This window comes from Miscanthus floridulus, chromosome 10 (assembly GCF_019320115.1).
Source record: "Miscanthus floridulus cultivar M001 chromosome 10, ASM1932011v1, whole genome shotgun sequence".
Lineage (NCBI taxonomy): Eukaryota > Viridiplantae > Streptophyta > Magnoliopsida > Poales > Poaceae > Miscanthus > Miscanthus floridulus.
Genome location: NC_089589.1, coordinates 20,280,724 through 20,296,823, shown reverse-complemented (window position 1 = coordinate 20,296,823; position 16,100 = coordinate 20,280,724). Strand labels below are relative to the sequence as shown.

Here is a 16,100-nt window from a genome sequence, read left to right as displayed (position 1 = left end):
CAGATCAAGTCGGCGGGTAGTACGGCCTCTGACCCGTAAACTAGGAAGAAAGGTGAGTGGCCTGTTGCTCTGCTTATTTGAGTTCGTAGCCCCCACACTACTTTCGGTAGTTCTTCAATCCATTTGGACCCATAGTCCACTAGTTCTTCGTATAACCTTGGTTTTAATCCGGCTAGTATGAGTCCATTAGCTCTTTCTACTTGTCCGTTGGCTTCTGGATGTGCAACGGACGCGTAGTCTATACTGAAACCACAGTCTTGAGCCCAGCTTTTGAATTCTGTAGCTGTGAAGGGTGAGCCTAGGTCTGTGATGATTCGATTTGGCATGCCGAAGCGGTGCATAATGTCTTGGATGAACTCGACTGCTTTGGTTGCGCTGTATTTCGCGTGTGGTTTGTATTCAATCCACTTGGTAAACTTGTCAATTGCCACAAAGATGTACTCGAAGCCGCCTTTTGCTTTTTTCAGGGGTCCTACTTGGTCTAGCCCCCAGCAGGAAAAAGGCCAAGCGGGTGGAATGCAGATAAGATTGTGAGCTGGTACATGGGCTTGTCTTGCAAACATTTGGCAACCTTTGCATTTTCTGACAAGCTCTTCTGCGTCTTTCAAAGCGGTTGGCCAGTAGAATCCGGTACGGAATGCTTTGCCAACCAGTGTCCTTGAAGCGGCATGATTTCCACAGCAACCTGAATGTATTTCGTCTAGGATCTCTTTACCCTCTTCAAATGAGACACATTTTAGGAGTACTCCTGATGATGCTGCTCTTCTGTAAAGTTTATCTCCTACTAGAACGTAGTTCTTGCTTCTGCGAACAACTTGGGTGGCTTCTGCCTTATTTGCTGGTAATTTGTTTTCTTTGATATAGTCAATGAAAACTTGGGTCCATGAAGTGTTGATTATCAGGATCTGAACGCCTTTAGCCTGGATTTCTTGTGTTGTTTCACCGGGTTGTTTGATAGAGGGAACTGATAGTTCTTCTATGAATACGCCAGGTGGAACCTTTGCTCTGTCTGATCCAAGTTTGGCAAGGACATCTGCTGCAATGTTGGAATCGCGTAGAACGTGTAAAATTTCTAATCCTTGGAAGTGTTTTTCAAGTTTCCGTATCTCGGCACAATAAGCACCCATGTTTTCTTTGGTGCAGTCCCAATCTTTGTTGACTTGGTTGATGACCACTGCTGAGTCACCGTATACGAGTAATCTTTTTATTCCGAGGGTAATCGCGACTCGTAGCCCGTGGATGAGGGCTTCATATTCTGCTTCGTTATTTGTAGCTTGCCATAATATCTGAAGGACGTACTTGAGTTGTTTTCCTTCTGGAGAAATGAGGAGAACGCCTGCTCCGGCCCCGCCTAGTTTGAGTGATCCATCAAAGTACATCTTCCAATGGTCGAGGATTGTATCTGATAAGGGCTGTTGGATCTCTGTCCATTCGGCCACGAAATCGGCGAGGGCTTGAGATTTGATTGCTTTTCGTGGGGTGAAATTGATGTCCAGAGCTCCAATTTCAACTGCCCACTTGGATATGCGCCCTGTGGCGTCTTTGTTGTGTAGGATGTCTCCAAGTGGAAAATCTGTCACTACAGTAATCTTGTGGCTTTCGAAATAATGGCGAAGTTTCCGAGAGGTAATGAGTAAAGCGTAGAGTAGTTTTTGTACATGTGGGTACCGGATTTTGGATTCTGACAGTACTTCGCTGATGTAGTATACTGGACGTTGTACTTTATACGCACGCCCTTCTTCTTCTCTTTCTATGATTATTGCTGTGCTGATTACTGTGGGAGTTGCCGCAATATATAGCATCATATCTTCGTCTTTCTTTGGGGGTGTCAGGATAGGCGATGAAGTGAGGTATTCTTTAAGTTTTTTGAAAGCTTCGTCGGCTTCTGTTGTCCACTCGAACTTGTCTGTCTTCTTTAGTAGTTTAAAGAAAGGTAACCCCTTTTCGCCGAGTCTTGATATGAAACGGTTGAGGGCCGCCATGCATCCTGTTAGTTTCTGCACATCTTTGACACTTCTAGGTGGGCCCATTTCTGTTATGGCTCGAATTTGTTTGGTGCTGGCTTCAATCCCGTGCTGACTGACCAAAAATCCGAGTAGTTGCCCTGAGGGAACTCCAAATACACATTTGTTTGGATTCAATTTCCATCTCCATTTCTTCAAGTTTTCGAACGTTTGCTGTAAATCTTCAATTAGGGTGTCTGGGTCTTTTGTTTTCACCACCACGTCGTCCACGTATGCCTCCACATTTTCACCGATTTGATTCCCAAGGCAAGTCTGGATAGCTCTTTGGTACGTGGCGCCAGCGTTTTTTAGTCCAAATGACATGGTCTTGTAGCAGTAGGCACCAAACGGGGTGATGAAAGATGTCTTGCTCTGGTCTTCTTCTTTTAGTGCGATCTGGTGATACCCTGAATAGCAATCGAGAAAAGATAATAATGCAGATCCTGCTGTCGAGTCAACTATCTGGTCAATGCGTGGTAGCCCGAACGGATCTTTTGGGCAATGTTTGTTGAGATCTGTGTAATCGATGCACATGCGCCACTCGTCTGTGTTTTTCTTCTGAACAAGGACCGGGTTCGCTAGCCAGTCTGGATGTAGGATCTCCTTGATGAATCCGGCTGCCATCAGTTTTGTTATTTCCTTTTTAATTGCTGCCTTCTTGTCGGGTGAGAATCGTCGTAGCCGTTGTTTTACAGGTTTGGAGCTTTTGTTAACATCAATTCTGTGCTCAGCCAACTCTCTTGGGACCCCTGGCATGTCGGCTGGCTTCCAAGCGAAGATATCCTTGTTGTCCCGAAGAAAGTTGGTGAGCGCGAGTTCCTATTTTGCCGAGAGGTGAGCGCTGATAGTCGCTGTCTTGGAGGTGTCGCCTGTGCCTAAGTCGATTTGCTTGACGTCGGCTTCTTTTGGTGGTGCAATGATACTGGGTTTTTTAGCTGGTATTTCTAATTCTTCCTGGCTTGTTTCCGCCGCTATTGTGGCTATTTCTTTTCTTCCATTGTCAGCTTGTGCTTTGGCTGCAATTTGGATCGCCTGAACGTCGCAGTCAAAAGCGCGCTTTAAATCGCTTCGAAGAGAAAGGATACCGTGGGGTCCTGGCATTTTAAGCAGTAGGTACGGATAATGTGGTATTGCCATGAATTTGGCTAGCGCCGGTCGTCCTAGGATTGCATGATATGATGAGTCGAAGTCGGCGACTTCGAATTTGATAAACTCTGTTCGGTAGTTTGAAGGAGTTCCAAAGGTAACAGGTAAAGTAATTTGTCCGAGTGGCATGGCTGCTTTGCCGGGTACTATTCCGTAAAAAGGCGTGCTTGTTGGTGTAATCATCCCGGCGAGTTGTAGTCCCATTTTCCTTAGGGTTTCTGAAAAGATGATGTTAAGCCCAGCTCCTCCATCGATTAGTACTTTGGTGACGGTCATACCAGCTATAGTTGGATCCAAAACCAATGGATAATGGCCCGCGTTTCCCACGCTAGTCCATTGGTCTTCTCTGGTGAATTGGATAGGATACTGTGACCAATTGAGGTATCTTGGTGTAGCCGGCTCTGCTGTCATAATGGTCCGTAGTGCTAGTTTTTCTTGATGTTTGCTTCTGCAATCCGGAGCCCCCGAGAAGATCACTGCTACCGTTCCCCTAGGTTTTTGGAATCCTTTGTCCTCGTGGTTGTCTTCTTCTTTTTTCTGATTGTCCTCTTTGGCGTTTTCCTTACTATCTTTTCTTTTGTATCGATCGTTGAAAGTGTAGCAATTTCCGATGGTGTGCCTCCCGCCAGGGTGTAATGGGCAACGTATGCTTTCAATGTCATCATATCTTCTGGGTTTGGGAAACTTCTTTGATTTGTCGGCCATTGCCACAGTATTGTCTGGTCTACGTTTTCTTTCTTGATGTCTGCTACTCCGATGATTTTGCTTCTCCGTCTCCACTACCCGGGCGCGAAGGGTTTTCTCCTCTTTCTGATGCACTTGACGCTCCGTCTCCAACTCAGCCCGGAGGAGGTCAAGATCGGCTTTCAGAGCGTCCACCTCCGAAGACAGCTTCCTCTCATTCTCAGATGAGAAGAAGAAGCCAGAATGATCGCGAGAGAAAGACTGAGCAAAAAAGAGGCAAAGAGAGACAAGACGTAAGGGTAAAAGAGAAACAAACATGCAAAAAGAAATAGCAATAAAACCTACCTGAAGTTTCTCACCAAAAGAAGACGCAAGGGTCGACAAGCTCCCCCAGGCTGCGGTCAGCTCCGATAACCGATGAGTGGCATCAAACTGTTGCACCACGTCACCAGAAATCGAAGGGCCGCCGGAAGCAAGAGAAGGGGAAAAAGAAGCCGGCTGGGGTGAAGCAGGAGCGACCAGAGCAACCTCCAGGGAAGCCGGAGCTAAACCCCCAGAAGAACCCGGCGCGACGGCCACAGTTACCTCCGGAGCGACCAAATCCGCGACTCCGCCAGGTAGCTCTGAAGCCCCCGCCGCGACTTCATCAACAGAATATTGCGAGTCTCGAAGCTCAGAACTCGTTGGCATGACGGGAGGCGGAGAAGAAGTCGATGAAGAAATTAGAGAAGACGAAGCACTGAAAAGTGATAAAAGGAAACACCAATAAGAACCAGAGGGAGGAAGATAAAAGCCAAAAAGATGAAGCAAGAATCTACTCACCCGACTACTTTTTTCTTTGCGAAGCCAAGAGAAGGCCTCGCAGGGGGAACCACGACGGCGAAGACGTCCCCGCCGCCCAGCGACGGGAGCGGGACAGCCGACAGCGGAGCCGCGGAAGAAGTCGGGGCTGGAGCGGTGGAAGAAATCCACACCGAAGGAGCAGTACAGCTCGGGGCAGAAGCAACCAAAGAACTCGACCCCGGAGCTTCGGAAGAGGTCGGCGAGAGAGCCTCGGAAGAACTCACGCCTGACCTCCGATTACTTCAAAAAGTTCAAGACTAAAATTAAAAACAAAGAGGAAAAATTCAAGCCGACAAGAATATGAAAAACGACTCACCGCCGCATGATGAGAGGAACTTCATCATCCTCTTCTTCCTCAGCCAGCGAAACCAGAGCACCCGCTGAAAAAGAGATGAAAAGTACTCGGTTCAAGAGAGAAACATGAAAATAAAAGAACAAGGAATACTAAATGTGCTCACCTAAGAGCATGCTAGCAACAACTGGAGTACCTGAGGGAGTACTTGGTTTGCGAGGCTTCTTGGAGACAGGCAAGCCAGATGAGGACCCGTCCATTCGCCCCCTCTTCGGGACACTGCGAGGACCGCGAGGGACTAGACGAGGAACATACTCTTCATATACATCATCAAATCTGAAAGAGACCCCAGGAAGGGCTGTAAAAGTTTGAGACTTACTAATTGCAGAAGTACCGGCTGAACGATCCCCAGCCTCCGCCACAGCAGGGAGAACATCAAGGGGGATCGGATCAACAAAGTTCCGCCCAAGCACCTACGAAAAAAGACAAAACACCAAGACAAGGAAAAACTAAGCAAGAACGGACGCAGAAAGAGTACTTAAAGAACTCAAATAAAAAGAAAAAGGAGAATAGGCAACTCACAGCCGGGGGCGGGTTGTTGGCCGAGTACTCAGGGACGGCAGGAGGAATGACGCTCACTCCTTTCAACATCTTCTGAAGGCGCTCGAGTACCTCCTCACCGGTCAGCTCAAGAGCTGGGACCATGCGCGAAGGATCCTCGGCCCCAGAATACTCAAAGCCGAGATGTTCTCGCTCTTTCAAGGGCTGAACCCGGCGACGAAGGAAACTTGAAACAATACCAAAGCCGGTCAAACCTTGCTGTTTCAGCATGCTAATTCTATCAAGGAGTGGCTGGATCGCTTGAATCTCAGCAGGTGACTCAAGCTTCTTGTCCCATCGGTCATTAACCACGGGACCAGATCCGGAGTGAACGACAAGAGAAGGGATCAAATTGGCGGCGTAAAACCACTCGGCACGCCAATCTTTGACAGAATCGACCAAGTCGTAATCAAAAAACTTGATTTTAAGACCCTGGCGAAACTGAATCCCGCAACCGCCGAGGGCACTGGTTTCCTCACGGCGGGGTTGAGGTTTCAGGCGAAAGAAAAAGCGAAAAAGAGAGAGAGAAGGAGGGATCCCAAGGAAGGCTTCACAAAGATGAACAAAAACGGAAAGATGGAGAACAGCATTGGGGGTTAGATGGTTCAGACTAACCCCGAAATAGCCAAGAAACTGATGAAGGAAGGCGGAAGCAGGAAGACAAAGTCCGGCGCGGACAAAAGAAACGAAAAGGACAATCTCACCAGGACCCGGAGCCGGAACCCGATGCTCGCCCGGAACTCTCCATTCAGCGATGACTTTGCTTTGGATCAAGCCATCACTAACAAGCTCGCGCAGCTGGTCTTCGCCGGTCGTCGGAACAGGCCAAACCTTCTGAGCCGCCCTCATGGCCACGAACTCCAGGTTTTCAATCAAAGACAGGGATGACTCCTCGTCCACGAAGGTCGCCTGAGACTTGCTTGCGGTCTTCTTCTTTCCCATGAACTGGCGGAAGCAAAGAAGGCGCTAAGGAGGACGAAGCTAAAATAATGGCGCTCGGGCAATGACGACAATGACGGCGGCGGGTTTCTGAGAACTAGGGTTTAAAAGCAAGAGCTAGATGACAAGGGAAAGGAAGATAAAAGGGTCTTTAAATAGATTTCTCAACGATACAAACGGCCCATAAGGCCCGTTAAAGCGCAGCGTGGAAACGCAACGGTCCATTTACCGACGCAGCTAAAATGATGGAGGGCACGAATCCACACAACGGTACAAACCAACGGGCAGATTTCAGACTTATCCGCACAACACCACAGCAGGATTATCAGATAACTACAAGAACAACTCGTCGAACCGAGAAGAAAGAAAGGGCTAACTCGATAGCCTCATGAACGACAGGGATCACAACAGAAAGGTCAAAGACAACTAAGAAGACAAGATTCGTTACATTACAAGCGACTTCAAAAATAGAAGATTACAAACCTTACAAGACTCGACGAACTCGGCACCACGAAAAGCAAAGTAGCAAAGAGGAACACGGGCACGACTAAGCTCTGGAACGACTACGTGTCCCAAATTGCTACTCGGAAGGACAAACCGCCATCAGCTACACTGTTTTCTTCAAAGGACGAACGCAGTGCATCCAAGGCGGAAATCGGCAGCACGGCAGGGCAACATGGAGCAGAGAAGGCCGGCGGGCATCTGTCTACCCAAGACCGATGTGATGCTGGATATGGTGTTGATCTGCACCGGACGGTCTCAAGACAGGCGACGAGGATCAACCCAGAACTGCCGGATGAAGGAACAAAGCCCACATCACAAGACTTCCTCCAACTACCACCACGTACATCCTGGCACAATGCTGTCGCGGGATTAGCCTACCTCTAATCCCTATCACAAGACTTCCTCCAGCTACGACAAGACACACAGGAACTACAAAATACGCCCGGGGGCTGCTCTACTTCACAAACTACCATGTTCACAACCAAGAAGTTTTCAACAGAATGGCCAATGGATGCAAGCAAGCACTCCGGGACAGTACTTATAGGCCAAAGGATCGGCGCACATGGACCAAGGGTACCAACGAAATAAACCCAACAAAGGACACAGTGAAAGGACAGGACTCAATAATGGATGACTCAGGCGAGAAGAAACAGTACTCGAAGACGGGCATATTCGGAAGAATATACCAGCACAGTACAACCCGTGAACAAAAGGCATTTACACTCAACCACCACCACACAACTACATCTGACAACAGCAGACTATCAAAAGAATACGCCAACACCTCGCATCCGATTCCTTCCTGAACAAAACAACACGGATATACGCTCAAAAAAAAAAAAGAACCCGGATTGAAGAAAAACAACCCAGATAAGTTGAGAACAGAAATCAAGACAAAAAAGAACTTGGATTGATCAGAAAACAACCCGGATGAGGTACATACAAGTTCAGAAAGAACCTAGACGAAGTGCAAACAACCTGGAAGAGGTACATCAAGAGCCAGAGAAGTCTAGAAATGACCTGGATGAATAAAAACAACTCGGAAGAGCATCACGGCTTAGTCAAACACTAAGCTCGGGGGCTCAAGTACTCAAGACTACAACAAAGACAACACATCAAGACCCTTCATCCGACTTCTATTCTAAAGAAAAGTACTCGGAGAAGGCTCGGGGGCTGCGGGATACATAACCCCCAAAAATTTTTTGAAGACAAGAATCTGGACCCTCCAACTTTTGCAAGCAAAAGCAAGAGGCTCGGGGGCTACACTCAGTGAGTGCAATTTTTACGAAAAATTGCACCCACCCAAAAAGAACTCAGAGCAACCAAGAAGACTAAAGGGACCCTCTGGCTTCTTGTCCCAACAAGCAAGAGGTTCGGGGGCTACACTCACTGAGTGCACTTTTATTCAAAAGTGCACATCAGCTGGAGAAAAGACGAAGAAGACCATCTCAAGATTTCACTTCAAGAAAGAACCCGGAACAAGTCTACAAACAACCCGGCCCTTGAAGCTCAATCATGAAATGCTCGGGGGCTTGTCGATGCGGGACCCATAAGGTTCCCCACGGAGAAGAGAAAAGAAGACCTAGTCCAACTAGGATTTCCTACATGTAATCCTATTAGGACTAGTTACACGTAATCCTACTAGGATCTCTACTTTGTAACCGACTAGGACTCCCGCCTCTCCTGAACTATATAAAGGAGGGCAGGGGTCCCTAGATCAAAGAACACACACATAGACAACAATTGTACGACACAACCCTTGACAATCAATCCAACGCAAAGGCTAAGGCCGACTGGACGTAAGGTTATTACTCGATCTACGATCGAGGGCCTGAACCAGAATAAATCGACTGTGTCTTGCGTTAACCATCGAGTTCGGCATACGCCGAAGCCCGAACATACTGCCCCGGGTACCCCCGTGGCAGGCTATCGGTGGTAAAACATCGACAATTACCTACCACCTGCAAGTTTTAAATGGAACCTTGGTTACTTATGTTATCACGTGATATGGGAATGTGGAGTAATAAATCTAGACCGGGCGGACTCGGTGTGTGTGAGCCACAAGACATGGAGGTCTTGTGAGCGGGTTCTTTCCGCCTGTGTCGATTAAGGCACGTCCGTTGTTGAATTGCATGAGGTGAGAATTTGTAGTACTAACCACATACTCCGGTAAGCCTGAACTCGGCTATTCTATTATGAGAATGGCTACTCGCGCACTGGGAGTGGAGAGATGGCGGGAATAGCGTGTACCCACGTGGCAATGGGCTGGATTGGTGGAGTACTGTATTCTCGGGTGGCGTGGACCCGTTCTTGTTTTAGAGGATCCGAGGGTAGGTTGGTATATGTAGGTCAGGGACCTGCATATGTCGTGTGGTCTGGAAGTCCCAGCTGGGTTTATAATCGGTTCGAATCGTCGCTGCTCCTCGGTTATGGAGACTCAACTCACTGTTCATCATCGTAGTACTAATAACTGGAACTCAAATAAGGCTTGTGAAGGTGTTGGATATGAAGTTTCATGATCTCATCATGGATCGTGTCAGCTTTGTATATGATTTTATGAAGCTTTCTATATAAAGAATTTTGTTAAAGAGCTTTTACGCAAAAGAACTTTGATTATTGTTAAAGCCATACCTTGAATCCTATAAACCTGCATTCCTGAGTTCTATCAGTTTTATTTCGGTTAAGTCTTGTTGAGTACTTTTGTACTCAGGGTTCGTTGACCCTTGTTGCAGGTGAGCCTTATGAGCAGATCTGTTTTGGATCGTGCTGCATGACAGTTGTACCTTGTGATGACGATGAGAAGTAAATGTGTGGCCCTTGGGCAGGGCAATCTCCTTGTGTGTTTTGTATTATATTATAATGCCACTCCACTATTTCGTTTTGTAATAAACATCGAACCTAGTTGCGAGGTTTGAAACTACTGTTTTGTAAATTATGTTATTGTAAGACTTCCGCTGTTTTTACTCTGGTGTAGATATTTGAATAAATATTGTAATACTGCAATGACTCTGTAACGTGATCCTGCTCGGAAATCGTGGATGATTCGGGGTTCCCCGAGGACACCCGACAGTCTTTTTAAGTTAATGGAAACATATGCATAAATGTCAAAGGTCGTCGGACAGTGACAGGTGCATGTGGGCTCTATAACTTAGGAGGTTCTGCCACAGAATGGTATCAGAGCAGCATTACAAAGTTTTTGTTGTATTGTTTTACAAAAACTTCAAAATGATTTGGGATGACTAAATTTAACTTGATAATTTGGTCCAAATTGCTTCTGACTTATCTTATTTCTTTCTCACCATTCCTTATTTGATTAAAAAGGTTTTGTGTGGTGGAGTAGTAATCTTACTATGCCCTATATAAAAATAAATGTTGTTTATGTGCATTATAAACTTTGATGTTTTTGTTCGTAAGAATGATTCATGCATCATTATTAATTCACTCGTTACTTCCTTCACCTCTTAGTCTGGAGTTGAGTAGTGAGACTGGTTTGAGTAATGTAATCCATCATAGCTGCTCTTTAGACTTTGATCAAATGGTCTTACTTGGATTAAATTGGTTTCCTACAGTATGGCTCGTGCCAAGATGACGCCTCGTAAGTCCACTGGACCCAAAGGAGTTCCTCATCACCAACTAGCCCCTAGAAACGATGATGCTAGCAGTAGCAGTTCTAGGCCTGATCCCCAAGCAGAGATACAGAGGATTTCTGTAGAATTAGCACAAGCTACTAGAGATAGGGCTTTGGATGCTATACAGGTAGGAGAATTACAGGATCAATTGAGACGTCTCACCACCGCACACAGGAACTACGAAAGCATGTTAGTTCGTACGGTGGATGGACGAAATGAAGCTTGGTAGAGGGAAAATGTAGCTAGAGCTAGAACTCATGAGCTAGAATTTTATGTAGAAGATTTAGAAGAACATAATACTTATCTACATGAGGAAGTTCATAGGCTTAGTAATCTACTAAACCCAAATCATGAGCCTCAAGCTGATGCCATGGACCCCGGTGTCATCCTTGCCGATGGAAGTGAATCGGAGGAGGAAGAAGAAGAAGATCCTGAAGAATTAGTAATGATCAATGAAAGTGATAATGAAGGCGGTAATATTTCCGGAATGGATACCAAGCCTGAAGTTTGAAGTAATCACGGAAAAGAGTAGAGTTGTGTAATAGAAGATCTAGTTAAGCTAGTAGTCTTATTTAGATGTGTTCTTGTGTTTAAATAAGTGGCATCGATGTAATGTGGGTAGTAAGCTCTTTGATCTTTGAATAAAGACTTATGAATAAAGTTTGGTTTGTTATGAACAGATGCGTCGTACGCGGGGATCGCATATTCCTGGTACTTCACAAGATGATGATGATATCCCCAACCCGCCACCAATGCCGACCAATCTGGCTGATGCTATCGCTGCATTAGTCAATGTGACTGTGGAAAATTCTCGTTTGCTTCATGAGATGGCTCAAAGTAATCAGAATCAGATGCATGGAAACCGTGGCCGCAATCATAACAGGCATGAGGCTACCTATGTGGATTTCACGGATACAAAACCCCCGGTGTTCACCAAGGCAGATGAACCACTGGAGGCTGATGACTGGCTTAGGACCATGGAGCAGAAATTTGATCTTATTCACTGCACAGAGTTGCAGAAACCGGTGTTTGCTGCCCAGCAACTTAGAGGTGCAGCTAGTGCTTGGTATGCAAATCTGATGGCCATGCAACCCGCAGGCGTTCCGTTAACTTGGACAGAATTTCGCACTGCTTTCAGAGCCCATTATATCCCGGAAGGAGTGATGGCTATGAAGCTAGATGAATTCCTTGCTTTGAGGCAAGGGGATCAAACGGTTATGCAGTATGTGGGAAGATTCAATCATCTGTCGCAGTATGCATCTGAACATGTCAATACGGATGCCAAGAAAAAGAAATGGTTCATGAGAGGTCTAAATACCAAACTGCAGACAATGATGATAGCCTGTACCAATATCACTTATCATGAGGCAGTAAATATTGCAATTGCTTCAGAGGCAAAGTATCGGCAGCATAAGGAGCTCAAGAAAAAAAAGAATGTGCCGTCTGGACCTTTTGGTGGAAACCAAAAGAGGCAGAGAGTGATTTGTCATCCAGTAAACCATTATCGTCATCCTTATCGTCCGCCGCAGTTCCAAGCCAAGCAACAGTCAAATGTCCATCCTACTATAACCTATCCGAATTCACAGTCAACCAATGCTCCTGGTGGTAATGCTCCAACATCGCAGGGTCACAACTATCCATGTTACAATTGTGGAAGGACTGGTCATTTCTCTAGGGAATGTCCATATCCTAGGCAGGCTAATCAAAATTATCAGAAGACCCATGCCAATCAACAATAGGGTCAGGCACCAAACAAGAACCACAATCAGAATGCTCAGAAGGGCAAAGATGAGAGGAAGACAGGACGGGTGTTCTATATTCAAGCTGGAGAAATTCCGGAGGGGGAGCCAGTGATGATGGGTATGTTTCCTGTTGCCAATCACCCTGCAGTTATACTTTTTGATTCTGGCGCATCGCATTCATTCATCAATAGAACATTTGTCATGAAGTATGAAATTTCAATTGGGGCAACAAAGGAAAGTTTCTTTATACAGTCGCCCGGGGGACGTCTATGTACTAAGGAAATGGTATACCAGGTACCTGTAAACCTAGGTGGGCATATTTTTCCCACTACCATGATTATCCTTAAGGATCAGGATATAGATGTAATCTTGGGAATGAATTGGATGTATCAGCATAAGGCTGTTATAGATGTTTTGAATAGGACCTTAAGAGTAAGTTTGTCTGATAGTAATTCTCAACTTCTCATCCAACTTCCAACCCTAAGAAGATCAGTGGGCAAGATTTGTGCGACTAATGTCAAAGAGATTAGAGATATTCCAGTAGTATGTGAATTTCCGGATGTGTTTCCTGAAGATTTACCCGGTCTACCACCTGATAGGGATGTACAGTTTAACATAGAGTTACAACCTGGAACAGCTCCGATTTCTCAGAGAGCTTATAGGATGCCACCTAAGGAATTGGCCGAGTTGAAGACTCAGTTACAAGAATTGATTGAGAAAGGGTTTATCCAACCTAGTTCCTCACCTTGGGGATGTCCGGCAATTTTTGTGAAAAAGAAAGATGAGACCCTAAGATTATGTGTTGACTATCGTCCATTGAATGAAGTGACCATCAAGAATAAGTATCCATTACCTCGGATAGATTTGCTTTTTGATCAATTGGCCGGAGCCAAAGTTTTCTCCAAGATAGATTTGAGATCAGGGTATCACCAAATTAAGATAAAGCCTGAAGATATTCCCAAAACGGCATTTACCACAAGATATGGATTATATGAATACTTGGTGATGTCTTTTGGTTTGACAAATGCTCCAGCTCATTTCATGTACCTGATGAATTCAGTATTCATGCCTGAGCTAGACAAGTTTGTAGTGGTATTTATAGATGATATACTAGTATATTCCAAGAATAAGACAGAACATGCAGGACACCTCAGAATTGTTCTGACTCGTTTGAGAGAACATCAATTGTATGCCAAGTTCAGCAAGTGTGATTTTTGGCTTAAGGAAGTGCAATTTCTTGGACATGTCTTGTTAGCCGAAGGAGTTGCAGTTGATCCCGGCAAAGTGAGGGATGTGCTTGATTGGAAACCGCCAACCACAGTTCATCAAGTTCGGAGTTTTCTTGGATTGGCGGGGTATTACCGTCGGTTTATTCCAGAATTCTCTAAAGTATCAAAACCTATAACTGAATTATTGAAGAACCAAGTCAAGTTTGTCTGGTCATCAGATTGTGAAGAGGCTTTCCAGACTTTAAAAAGGCTGTTGACTACTGCACCAGTGTTAGCTCAACCTGATATCGAGAAGCCGTTTGATGTTTATTGTGATGCTTCAGGTATTGGTATTGGATGTGTGTTGATGCAAGAAGGTCGAGTCATTGCCTATGCGTCCAGGCAACTTAAGCAGCATGAAGAACACTATCCGACTCATGATCTGGAGTTAGCAGCTGTGGTTCATGCTCTAAAGATTTGGCGACATTACCTGCTTGGTAATACGTGCAATATTTACACCGATCACAAAAGCTTAAAGTATATATTCACTCAGTCAGAATTAAACATGCGATAAAGAAGATGGTTAGAACTGATTAAGGATTATGATTTGGAAGTACATTATCACCCGGGTAAAGCAAATGTGGTTGCAGATGCCCTTAGTCGCAAAAGTTATTGCAATTGTCTGACAGTGAGAACAATGGGTTTGAATTTATGCCAAGAAATGGAGAAGTTGAATGTAGAAGTAATTCAACAAGGAAGTTTGACCAACATAATTGTTGAAGCTACTATTCAAGATCAAGTTATTGCTGCTTAGAAGGAAAACAAGGGTATAGCCCATATCAAGGAAAAAGTCAAGAATGGAAAAGCGGAATGCTTTAGCATAGATGATGAAGATGTGTTATGGTTCAAGGATCGCCTGGTGGTACCAAAAGTTCCTGAGTTATGACAGTCAATTCTAGAAGAGGCACATGCTACTAGGTTATCTATCCATCCGGGAAGCAACAAGATGTACCATGATTTGAAGCAAAGATTCTAGTGGACTAAAATGAAAATAGAGATTGCTAGATATATAGCAAAGTGTGATACTTGTCAAAAGGTGAAAGCTATACATTTGAGGTCTGCTGGTGAATTACAACCATTACCTATTCCATCTTGGAAGTGGGAGGACATAAGTATGGATTTTATTGTGGGTCTACCTAGAACATCAAAGGGATTTGACTCAGTATGGGTTATTGTAGATCGACTCACTAAGTCAGCGCATTTTCTTCCAGTCAAGACAATATATCCCCTTGTATGTTCCTGGTAACTCATCCATTACCTAGGCAAAGAGATACGGGCTTAAGGCTGACCCTTAATAAAGTTCAATTTTAATCGGAAAGTAATCTGCGTTACCATCGTTTGTTCGAACAGTAGTCACAATATTGTTGTACATGTCCTTGATAAGGGTCACGTACTTTGATGGGACTTTATGTTTGTCTAAAGACCATCACATAACATCTCTTGGTATCTTGTCATAAGCCTTCTCCAAGTCAATGAAAACCAAGTGGAGGTCCTTCTTCTGCTCTCTAAACCGCTCCATAACTTGTCTTATTAAGAAGATTGCTTCTGTGGTTGACCTTCCGGGCATGAAACCAAATTGGTTTGTTGATATCTATGTCGTTCCTCGTAGGCGCTGCTCCATGACTCTCTTCCATAACTTCATAGTGTGGCTCATCAACTTAATTCCCCGATAATTAGTACAACTTTGGATATCTCCCTTGTTCTTGTAGATTGGTACCAATATGCTTCTTCTTCACTCCTTAGGCATCTTGTGCGATCGAAAGATATTGTTGAACATCTTGGTTAGCCATACTATAGCTATATCCCGAGACATCTCCACACCTTGATTGGGATACCATCAGGGCTCATCGCTTTGCCCCCTTTCGTCCCTTTCAAGGCTTCTCTGACCTCCGATTCTTGAATCCTCCACACAAAGCGCCTATTAGTGTCATCAAATGAGTCGTCCAGCTGAACGGTGGTGTTCTCATTCTCACCATTGAATAATTTATCAAAATAATCTTGACATCTATGTCTGATCTCATCCTCCTTCACCAAGAGCTGCTCCCTCTCATCCTTTATGCACTTGACTTGGTTGAAGTCCCTTGTCTTCCTATCGCGAGCCCTAGCCATCCTATAAATGTCCTTCTCTCCATCCTTCGTACTCAAACGTCGGTAAAGGTCCTCATAGGCCTGACCCTTTGCCTCACTTACCGCTCGTTTTGCAGTCTTCTTTGCCACCTTGTACTTCTCTATGTTGTTTGCACACCTGTCATGATACAAGCACTTATAGCACTCCTTCTTTCCTTAATAGCCTTTTGCACATCTTCATTCCACTACCAAGTGTCTTTCGAGTCGCATCCACTCCCTTGGGTCACTCCAAGCACCTCTGAAGCAACCTTCCGAACGCATGTTGCCATCTTCTCCCACATGTTGTTTGCATCGCCTTCATCATTCCAAGGGCCCTCTTCATT

At 45.1% G+C, this 16,100-nt stretch overlaps 1 long non-coding RNA gene across 1 annotated transcript; it reads right to left on the bottom strand.

Annotated features, from left to right (window-relative positions):
• Nucleotides 1-4,991: 4,991 nt before the first annotated feature.
• LOC136487458 (uncharacterized) lies at nucleotides 4,992-5,460 on the bottom strand. The gene is made up of 3 exons (XR_010767266.1): nucleotides 5,348-5,460; nucleotides 5,165-5,266; nucleotides 4,992-5,056 (listed from the first exon to the last, which is right to left on the bottom strand). It is a non-coding gene; the product is annotated as an uncharacterized lncRNA (long non-coding RNA).
• Nucleotides 5,461-16,100: the final 10,640 nt, after the last annotated feature.